The sequence below is a fragment of the Camelus bactrianus genome, chromosome 7 (assembly GCF_048773025.1).
Source record: "Camelus bactrianus isolate YW-2024 breed Bactrian camel chromosome 7, ASM4877302v1, whole genome shotgun sequence".
NCBI classification, from domain to species: domain Eukaryota; kingdom Metazoa; phylum Chordata; class Mammalia; order Artiodactyla; family Camelidae; genus Camelus; species Camelus bactrianus.
In genome coordinates this window covers 88,160,299-88,171,998 of record NC_133545.1, presented here as the reverse complement: position 1 = coordinate 88,171,998, position 11,700 = coordinate 88,160,299, and the positions used below count along the sequence as shown (strand labels likewise).

Here is an 11,700-nt window from a genome sequence, read left to right as displayed (position 1 = left end):
TGATTCTAAAAACTAAGGTGGAAATCCCATTCGACTGGGGAGTGTCCAGCTGTACAGCCTATCACCCTATCTTTGTTCAGAGCTGGCCTTAGACAGCCTGAGACAGCACCCCATTCCTGTGGAACTCGAGGGCAAATGATAACAATAAGGATTTTATATCCAGCAGTTTCTTAGGTCTCATGTATATAAAGTGTCAGCAGGTCAGCAGAAAATCTCTGGGAAACATGAGTGGGTCCAGACCGTTTTGCTGATTAGAAACTCAATCTATCAGGATAGAGTGACCTTCCCATGAGAGGCCACATGGACATAAACTAAAGGCAGCTGAACAATGGAAACTAGCAAGACCCCGGAACTCAAGCAAGGATCCCTGCCATCCCCCACCCAGTTGCCTCTTCATCCGCGTGGACATGAAGACAGAAGACCCGGGTTCTTGTCCAAGTTACACTATCATGGATTCTCACCCATATAAAGGTACGACTCTATGCTGTCGTAAGTCCTTTCCAACTCAAATATGATGACACCAATATCTCAGCAGACTATCTATGTCTCCACTTCCCCTCTTCTAATAAGAGTCTATTTCTGTGGACACAAAGCAGAAATCTAATTTAAAAAACCATGCAAGAAGCCAGGCGAATTTCTGCTTAAGAGACTTTGCTCTCACGCTCAGTGAATGAAAACTGAGAAAAAGTGGTCCTTCTCCCTCAGCAAATGGGAGGTAGCCTGATTGTGTTTGTGTGTGTGTGTGTGTGTGTGTGTGTGTGTGTGTGTGTGTGTGTGTAAATCAAATATAATCATGTCTGGGACGTGTACAGATTATTTTTAATTTCACTGTAATTTCATGGGGATGAGCCAACATTTAAAGTAATTTGAATGTAGTGTCCTGAGACAGACTCAGTCTCTTTTGGTGGAGGAGGTGAAAGGGAGAGTAAAGGAGGAAAGAGGTAAATGAAGCAAAGAAATAAGAATACTGCTAGGGAAAGGCAAGACGTTAATTTTTTTCCTCATTGCATCACATACAAATTAGGGACTGGCTTTCCCCCGATGTCTTATCGAGCACTGAGTTGCAGAAGAAGAGGCGACAGCCCATTTCTCACTGAGATTGTGACTGTACGTGGCATCTAATAGACACAAATCATTTACCCTGATCAAACACTCTAGCAGCAGGCTGTAATTCTCCTGTTTTGAGAGACAAGAAAACAGGAGTTCAAAGCGGGTAGATAAATTGACAAAAGTCAGAGGACCAGTAAACAAGAGAGGATGAATTCAAACTCAGATCTGAATGCAGAGTCTCATCTTCCCACTCCCAGGGCTGGAAAATCCTTAACACACAGGCTCCCCAGCTCCCCTGCAGTGTTCCTGGCGCCAAGCATTTCCCATGGTAATGGTCTCCAGTTCTCACAGACACAGTGCTCTGTGCAGCCAATGACCTTGATCAGACCTTGATCATCTACCTGCCACGCCCACCCGGCTTCACCATACAGGCAGGAAAGCTGGCTTTCAAGTGCAGACAAAGCCACCCTTGGTCTAACCTGGGCTCTTCAGTGGCTTCTCCAGCCTAAAGGCAGCCATGAAAGTGCTCACAGTTTGTTCGTGAGCCACACTTCCTCTCTCCATCTGTGTCCCCACCTATACTACTTAGTTATGAACATTTTGAGAATCTTGGAAACAAATTTTAAAAAACAGAAAAGAAAGGATTCTGGAACAAGTACTTAATACTTACAATTTTAAATGACAATTTACAAAGTGAGTATTGACAAACCGAATCTTCCTTTCTAAATGTCAGTTTTAAGCATTTAAAAATATAATAGCAAAAAATTCTCACTTACAAAATTAACAAAAACATAAACAATAATCTGGAATAAATTCAAAATAATGTCCATATTCTAAATGGAGAAACTTCAGGACTGTACTGAGGGTTAAAGTAAGAGGTATGAATGTAGAGACATAAACATATTGCATGGAGAAAAGCAGTTTTGTAAAGATGTAAGTTCTCCTAAGAATAATTCAAAACTTACTAAAAAATCCAATGAAAATTCCAATCTGATTTTTTTTAACTTGAACAAAATATTTTGGAATTCTTCAGGAATAATAAAGTCATAATACTTGACAAAAAAATTTGGGATGGAAGAAAAGAATCAAAAAAAAATCAGACTGCCAGTTATTAAATAAATTTTTACAACATGTAAGATATGGTGCTGGTGTAAGAAAAGGAGATTGACAGAAGGGAACCATGAGCTCAAAAAAGACTCTAGTGTATGAAAGTATTTTTTACAGGTGGGATTTCAAATCAAAGAGAAAATTATGAATTCGATAATTGTCCTGGGACAGAGAATCACCTGGAAAGAATAAATTCTACTACTGTCATAATGACCACAAGATAAATTGCAGATAGCGATGTAAATATTAAAAAGTACTAGTAAAAGCAAATACAACTCTTTGCTCTTATTAACTCAACTTCTCCTCACTATAACATGTACTATTATAATCTCCATCTTAGAGATTAAAAAAAACCTACAGAAGAGATTTATTCCATTATAAGAGAGTATTTCTAAGAATAATGTCAAAGATAAAACCCATAAGGAAGACATTTACTATCCTAAGAATAGTTTGAGCCACAACAAAAATCAGAAAACTTCCTGAACAAAATGAAAGGAAAGAAATGACAAGAAAAAGCTCTGTGATACATGTTGATGAATTCACGAAGTTAATTTTCATAACATACAAAAAGCTGTCACAAAGCAACAAGAAGCTCCCTCACTTAAATGTGGGCAAAGGACAAAAGGAATCATTCATTTTAAAAAAGTCAAATGGCTAATGAGTGAAAAATGCTCAAAACTTCACTGGTCATCAAATGCAAACAAAAACAATGAAAAAGCACTTTTGCTTATCATATTGGGAAATATTTTTAAGATATTCTAGCTAGTGTCCATCTGTGGGAGAACAAATCATGAGCGACTTTTTCAGAGGATGAAATATCAATGGATTTGTAAGCTCTGAAAAACGTACATACACACTGACTCAATTCCACTTCTAGGAATCGTTTCCTTTAGGAAAAAAAAATCAGTCCAAAAAGATGTACCCATCAGGGCATTTACACAGCACTGTTTACAAAGATGGGAAGAAAAACTGAAGTGAAACCATATCCAGCGATAGAGAATTGGTTACATAAGTAATTGTGCATTTTCTCATTCCCCAATGGAGAAGGAATTTCTAGTCACTTGAAAGGAGTCTGTTATGAATGTAAATGTCACATCCAGGGACTAAATTTCCAGAAGCCTTAACTAAAGTAATACACATACAAGATCACAGGAATGTCTGTACAAGAAGGATGCAACTCAAACATTCTTCCAGACAGTGGAAAATGGAGAAAACTTAACTGTCCGCCATCAAGACAATGATGCGGTAAATCAAGGCGAGCTGCGGGTGCTGAGGGATCCGGCTTTTCGCCGTGGTCCAGGGCCTTGTCCACCGCACTCTCCCACCAAATGTGTCCGTGGACAAGAGACGACACCCGCACATCAGGAGACCCCTTCAATCTATCTGAACGGGCCGGGTGAGTCTGGAGTGGGAGGACGTCAATGATATACCCCTGAGTGAATAAAGCGAGCTGCAGAAAAACATATAGTATGGTCTCATTTTTAAATAAAGCATATATACACACACGTATACATTGATTTCTCATATGTGTATATATATGTATCTCATAGGCATAAAGCTCATGAAATATATATACCAAATTTTCAACAGCTTTTACTCTCAGGAAATAATGGGAAGGGAGTTAGGGGCCTTCCTGTACCACCACAGTTCTTTTTTCAGTATTTCAGTTAAGTATACTTGGAATTTAAAAGTTTATTTAAGTCCGAAGAAAAATGGACCATGCATTCATAAGACAGAATGCTACACTGGTCTTTAAAAATCATGCCAGGGGAGGTAGAATATTGTAGAAAAACATGTAATAAGCCGAATGGAAAATGGAGGTCTCCGAACAGTAAACAGGGACAGAGTACTCACTGGTTTTTATGACAGAGATGATACACACTAATGAAAAGAACAGAAAATAAATGTTAAATTGTTAATTATTATCTCTGAGTAGAGGGACCAGGATAGAATCTTTTGCCCCATTTTTAAGACATATTATATTAAATGCACATTATTTTTCATCTGAAAAAAGCATTTTTAGACGTGTAGTACCACGCAGTGGGGAATAATACATGAATACTTACAGAAACAAGTAACCAGGAGACACCGCAGCAGCGCCACATAATGTAGAACGGGCAATCCTGATTAACACCGCTCAGTTACATAAGGATCCACAAAGTGAGAGCACCTGCTGTAACAGGGCGTGGTCCCCTTCTATTTGTCAGTTGTGTCTTCAGGGCTGAGGCAGTTCTGAGCACGGCCAGTGTCTGTTCCGGGGTCTGGATGGATGCTACTGGAGGTGAGGGCACCTGCAAGCAGAAAGGAAGAACAGAAACAATCCTCTGCCTTTTCTGTCTTGTTTCTTTGTTACTTTAAAAGACAGGCATAAATAAGATAAACTGTGTATCTCCCCTACTGAAATTTCAGTAATGAAACCGTTTTTAAAGGCTTCAGAGCTTATATTCTGTCTATAACTGTCTTTTAAACAAAGAATCATATTTATTAAATGTTAATTGACTCAGTTAATTAACTCCCTGTTGAAATATTCAAGTAAAGAACATGAAAGGCCTTACGTAAAAGAACCACACCTGCAGTGACTAGCTCAGCTGTCTTGACGGCAATGCAGTCAACCCCCACCATACCATGGCCCTGAGCTCCTGATGCTGGTAAGAGAGCACGCTGCCGCCTCAGATGGAGAGATACTGTGAAAGCATTTTTTGAAATCTACAGGACTGACAAAACATAACTGACAAATCCCAGGCTCCTTTGAAGCTGTCATTTTTGGTTTCTGGCCAACCCCATTCAATGAGCAGAACCACCCCATTCCCGAGTCATGGGACTCACGTGGGAAGAAATTTTGTAGAAATTTCCAGGTACAGAATGTAACCATCTATATGTAGAACTCTGACAAAAGAAAAGATGAAATACTCTGATGTTGAAGACACTCAAAATATTCTCCTAAGCCTTAGTAGCTGGAAAGGCTGAGCTTCTCCTCAGTCACTTATTTATTTCACAGCCAGTGAGCATCTCCCACAAACCCTGTTAACCTGTGTCTGCTGGGAGCCTCAGGCACACTCTTGCTGTCGATCTTATAAGTCACAGGGCAGACGCGTGTCTCTCATGCCTGCCACCCTCACACAGGCTCGCCTCCTAGCCTCACTGTCTGAACTTGGCCCCATTTCCTCACCTGCTTATTTGGTATCTGTTCTTCTGTAAGCTGCCTGAAATGCTTTTTGGAACAAGTCAGAAGAATGAGTGGGTAGAGAAATGGACAGTTGGACAGGTGAGAGGTGGGCAGACAGACAGAGAGACTCCAAGAAAAGGGGAACAAAGAAAATTCCCTATGCAGAACCCTCTTCTAGTCAGGGAAGAAAACCGCCACGGAGACGTGTGAAGAGGCAGGTGGCTTAGGGCTGTTTCCTGGATTCCATGAAAAGTCCCACCAAGAGAGAGGGTAGAACTATAAATGATAAAAGAAAAAAGCATGCATGCTTGAAAAATATATCTACAATATGTACTTTCTAAAGCATAGATTCAAATCAGCAGGGCCCAATTACACAATCCTTGGGTATTTACAGAAATGAGAATCCCATCTCCAAACCACAAGGCATCCCTTCGGAGCACTGAGAGTCTACACGGGGCTGTTATAAAGCCTCCACCACAAAAGCTATGCTCTCCTGCACTTACGAGGAACGAGCAGCTGTGCTCGGGCTGCCCACGTGCATCATTTGCACACTACAGCATCTCTATGGGGGAGGGACGCCTAGCGAGCCCCATCTCTGCAGGACAGAAAACAAGCCCGGGAGAGGCTAAGCCGACCTACCAGTTCTCCATCTCACAGGACTTGTCACTCCAGAGCAGGACTCGAACTCGGACCCACGTTTGTAATCACGGTACTACCGTGCTTTGTGTACTTTTTGTGTGAATAATACATTTGTTTCTGGCATGAAAGTACATTTAATAAATGATCGGTTGTCCTGTGTATCTCATTTGCTCACAACCAATCTTTATAGTGTTGAATTGTACTCTTTTTCCGTGAAGAAAGGAACGGAACGAGCGGGTGTTAGAATGAGGTGGGGCTCCATTCTTTATCTGTTACCTCATCTCATCCAAGTCCCCAACCAGGGAGAAGGAGCAAATGTTTTCTTCATCTTTTAAAGAGAGGGCTCCACTGATGGTGACTTAACTCCAAAACCAAGTCTGGGGAAAGGGCACATTCAGCAGCCAGAGCATTATCACATGTAGGAAGGCAAAAACAGCTCACGGGAGGGCTCAGGGGGTCACCCTGATTTAATTTCAATCGATGAAACAGTAATGCACTCTAAAAATACTAGCATGCAATGGATTGGCTCTTTCTTGACATCTAGCAAGTTTCCACAGCCCACATGTAAAATTATCGTGAACCAGTGAAAGGAAATGTCTACAGACAAGAAAAATCAATGCCACAGGTAAACTGAAACCCAGGCTGGAGGAAAGGAAGAGAAAGGGCATAGTAAAGAAGTGGGGAAAGGCTGGGGGAAAAAAAATCATCACACGGACTCTCAAGCATCATCCAACAAGCATATAATCATTCGAGAGTGAGCGTTACTGAGGTCCTATTCTGTGCAAGATTGTAGAGCGGGTGAAGCAAGAGCGCAGCGACCATGGTGGCAGCAAGTGGCGGGGCTCAAATACAGTTCTGATCCCGGTACCTGGCACAATTGTCCTCAGTATAAAGGCAAAAAAAAAAAAAAAATTAAAATAACTGTGTAAACTCAAAGCATTGTTAAAAAAAAATTAAAAAATACCTAAATACCTGGACAAACCACACACATTGCTGGTTCAGAAGACAGCGCTCTTGGAATGGCAGTGCTCCCCAGAACGATCCGTATATTCAAAGTGGTCTCGATCACAATCCCTGCGGTCTCCTCTGCAGAAAATGACTGGCTGCTGCTACAATTCATATGGGAATTCGAGGGTCTCAGTAACCAAAACGTACTTGAAAAAGAAGAACAATATGAGAGGACTTGTAATTCTCAATTTCAAACCTTACAACTGTATGTCTAGGTGAGATTAGAGGCCATTTTAAGTTATTAATGTGTTTATCCGTATTTTCTAAATTCTCTACAATGAATATAACTGTTACAATAAGAAAAATAAAAAGTAAGGTATCTTTTAAAACATGCACACGGATTCATTCATTGGGAAAAAAATATTTTAACTATAAAGAGGTAACCAAATATCTAGTGAAAAAGGACTACTTAAAAACAAGTGTGTATTTACATTTTTCATAAATTGAAAACTGAAAAGCACAAACACATCAAGTTTCTAGGGAGATCGATGCAACATATTAATAGTTATTTTCAAAAATTCTAATTGAACAATGAAAACTCAAGAAAGGGAAAATCGCGATTGACAGCCAACTGCAAACACATGGAGAGCAAAGGCCTAGAAATCACAGTTCCTTTAACTCTGATACTAACTCAATAGAAGAGGAAATTCCTCCCTGTGGGGACAGTGGAATCCCATGCATAAGACAGGATACACAGTACAAACTGCACTAGAATCTGGCGTGATTTTCTTAGAAGAATTCTAAAGTTACAACATTGCTGAAAAACTATAAAAACACTGAAAGACAGATTAAAACACACAGTCATATATACTATATAGAAACATAAGAAGTCTGCTCCCATGTTGCATAGAAATACAAACATATTTGTTCATTTATGGGCACTGAATATTTTATCCCAGGTAGAATATTTCAACTAAAACAAATAATCAATAATACACACCTCTTGTCAAATGTACTTGATAAGGTACTCTGCTATGTAACCATAATGTGTCTAAGATAGATCTAAAATTAGTGAAAATGATCTTTGTATGGTTTCTTGAACTCTTCTCAAAATTCCAAGCGTAATTTTAAAATAGATCTGAGCAGTATTTCTATATTAACTTTTCCCTCGTGAAATGAACAGCACAGTCTGTTGTCAAAATTCTGTCCTTACAATGATTCACGAGCACTGTATCCTAAGAAAACTGCTGGACAGCAAGGCACTATCCAGACATTGTGACCAAACAAATGAAACACAAGGAAGACAGTGACCCTATTCTGGAGGGCTTACCGTCTGTGTCAACTCTGGGGTTTTTATTTGATTAGTTTGATTGGGTAGCAAAATAAAATCAATCAAGTACTTTCTTCTTTAAGCGTTCTGTAAGTCATGACTCTGTTGTTAGTGTCATGAGAAGGAAAGAATAAAGCAAGACTTCATTAGGTCAATTAGCAACAGCCATCACTGGGGAGTGAGTAATAAAGAAGTTAACTGATAACAATGCTTCTGCCTACATGAGACCTAAAATAAACCTACACTGATCTCTTTAAGGAAAATGAGGAGATGAGGCCCCAATGAGAAAAACAAAAACTAACAAGAAAAAAAAAGTAAAGACTTTTCATTAACGATTCCAGGAAGGAGAGGAGCATGGTGGTGAAAAGCACAGATTTTGCGGACAAACATGAGGGTCTGAACTCCCACAGCAATGGGTAGCTTTGACACTGATAAGTCAGTGAAATTTTCTGCATCCCAGTCTCCTATCCATAGACTGGGGACAGCAACAGCACCCGTCTCCTAGAACGGTCCTAATAATTAAGTTATTTTATATATAAAAGTTTAAATAAATTACCTCAGATATTAAATATTACCCCAAAAGGACAAGGAAAAAGAAAACAGAGATAAATTGGAGTTCATCAAATTTTAAAACTTTGCTTCAAAGGACACCATCCAGAAAGTGAAAAAACAACACACAGCAGAAATTTTTTCAAATCATTTATCTGATAAGGAATTTGTATCTACCAAAAAAAAAAAAAAAAAAAACAAAAAGAACCTCCTACAACTCAATAATAAAAAGGCAACTCAATTAAAAATGAATAGAGAATCTGAAAAACATTTATCAAGGAAAATATACAAATGACCAATAAGCACAATGAAACGATGTTCAATATCATTAGCTGTAAGGGAAATCAAGTCAAAACCACTAGGAGAAACAGTTTCACACTCACTGCAATAGGTTATAATCAAAAAAAGATTAACAAGCACTAATGAGGACACAGAAGATGCAGAGGTCGCAGCCGTTGCTGCTGAAGATGTAACACAGACTGGCCACTTTGGAAAAACGCCTGGCAGGTCCTTAGAGAGTTGAACATTTGGTTTCTGAATAACCAGGCAATTTTGCTTCCTGGGCACACACGTAAGAGAACTGAAAACAAATGTTCACATAAAAACTCCTACAGGAATATTCACGGTGCCATTACTCATCACAGCCAAAAAGCAGAAACAACACAAATGCCTATCACGTGATGAATGGGTAAACAGAGGGGCCCAGCCATACAGAGGAATATTATTCAGCAATAGCAAAGCATAGAGTACTGACCCAGGCCACAACGTGGACATATTTTGAAAACGTTACTCAGGGTGAAAGAAGTCAGTCACAATAGATGCTTCCACTTACATGAAGTAACTCGATTTACATGAAATTTCCAGCAGAGGCAAACCCACAGAGAGAGAAAAGTGTCTCCCTGGGGCTGTGGGAGGATGGGGAAGATGGGGATGTCTGCTTATGCTTAAGGAGCTTCCTGTTGGGGGGATGAAAATGTTTTAAGATTGAATGGGATGCACAATTCTGGGCATAGAGTAAAAACCACTGTACATTTTAATGGGTGAATTGTTATTAAAACTGTTAAGAACGAGAGCACCTCGGGCCAGTACCTTCCCATAGTAAATGCAAATTGCTAAATTTTATTACAGGAAGAAGAAACTGCCCTCAGCATGAAAGCAGGAGTTCAGCAAATGTGAGTTAACCGAAATTGGACAAGAGCATTTCACTTGAAACAGTTGCTGAGTGTACACAAATTACTAAGACATGACAAGGAAAATCAGTTTGACATCAAGAAGAAGCATTCTGCTTCAAATGCAGATCAAGGATTCGGCAAGCCCAGCTGCTAGAAATGACCAGAGAAGAAACCTGGCACTTTAAACAAGCACCAGAGCCAACAAGGAAATAGTGGTGAGGAAAGCAGGCGGCCGAAAATCTGGAACAGTTTGTTACAAATAATTTCTCCACTGAAAATTCAAAAATAATATGAAAGTGATGTAATACTGTATTGACCTCACGTGAATGGGCTTCCTCCGGTTCTCGACAGTTTTGTAACCCCGAATGAGAGACTCAGGAGAATCAGAATGGCTCCTGGGAGTCCCAAAATGACTGCCCACCATCACGCTGACCACCATCACATCTGCCAGGGTGGAATTGCAGAGAAGAGACCAACTCCTGAAAGGAACAGGAAATATTGACAAGGGAAAAAAAGGCTGATGTCAGTCTTGGGACAGAGGCCCTGAGAGCAGAGGCCAGAAGGCTGCAGGTGAACTGGAGTGGCCCTGGGGCAGGAAGGGACCACGGGGGAGCAGATCTCAATTCTCTTCTCTCTCTCCCTCGGGTAGGAGAGATAAAGTCTGCATCCTTCTCACCTGGAACTGTGGGTTCTGGCTGGCAGAAGTCTTACCGACATGGAATGAATGACTCAAGACTGTGGAAAAAGGAAAGAAAGCGAGAGGGATTAGGGAGCCAACTCCAAGAGCCTCTCAAATGCTCCCATATTTATTGTGTATAATCAAAGAAAATAGTCTTTAACAGTTGTGTGATAGTAAACAGGAACTTGGGGAAAGACAGGATGAGACAGAGATTGTAGAATCCACAATGAGTAAAAAGGCTTAGTTTACCTTTAGGGGAGTCATGGGGAGAGGGGAACAAGATAAATTCTTTAGATATTCATTACAAAGCAGACCACCAGTCCAGCCAGGTCCGTGTTTTGGGGATAATAGACTATCTAACAGCACGCACGACCAGCATTTATAGCTGAGGGCCTGGGTCATTGCTGTGCAATGAACAGAGTGCTATCTAAAACCTCAAATATGCAAGCAAGGCATTGTCTCTGCATTTTATGGCAAGGAGACAGGAGTGAGGATGCACAGGTGCTTGCTTGAAAGCAGTTACTAAGCACACTTTTTCTTCTTAAAGTTGACATGCGTCTGGTGTCTGTTAAATTTGTTAACCCAATCATGGGCTATCACATGGAACCATTATGGAGAACACCCTAGGATGACAAATCCTGGCTCTGGGTCTTTTCCTGCCAGCTTCGGCCATTCCAGCAGGGTCTAGACACATCCCTGAATAACGATCCCACAGAACCACCCAGACTCTTAACTCCTGGTGCTTGGAACTTAATTTTAGCTCTACACAACTTAACATAGAAAAGTTTCAGAAATAATAGATATTATATTCTTTTTATATCTCATCATAGAACTGATTTTTCTGATTGCTCTAAGCTGCTTATACTTGGTAAATCACCTAATTCTGCAGGTGAATTCAGTACTTTCCATTGCGCATAACTAGACAACCTGGGCCCTCTGACTTCTATTGGTCAAATAAATACCGATACACCTAATTGATTTCATTGTTCATCAATTTCAGCCTGGAAGTGAGGGAGTGTCACTCTGTTCCTCAGCCCACCCTCTACTCTATTCTCTTCAG

The 11,700-nt window shown here is 40.3% G+C and overlaps 1 long non-coding RNA gene across 2 annotated transcripts; it reads right to left on the bottom strand.

Annotated features, from left to right (window-relative positions):
• Nucleotides 1-3,362: 3,362 nt before the first annotated feature.
• LOC141578075 (uncharacterized) lies at nucleotides 3,363-6,843 on the bottom strand. Of its 2 annotated transcripts, XR_012507944.1 has the most exons (4): nucleotides 5,327-6,843; nucleotides 4,984-5,043; nucleotides 4,328-4,448; nucleotides 3,363-3,589 (listed from the first exon to the last, which is right to left on the bottom strand). It is a non-coding gene; the product is annotated as an uncharacterized LOC141578075 (long non-coding RNA). The 2 variants fall into 2 exon arrangements; XR_012507943.1 differs by lacking the exon at nucleotides 5,327-6,843 and having other exon boundaries at nucleotides 4,984-5,264.
• Nucleotides 6,844-11,700: the final 4,857 nt, after the last annotated feature.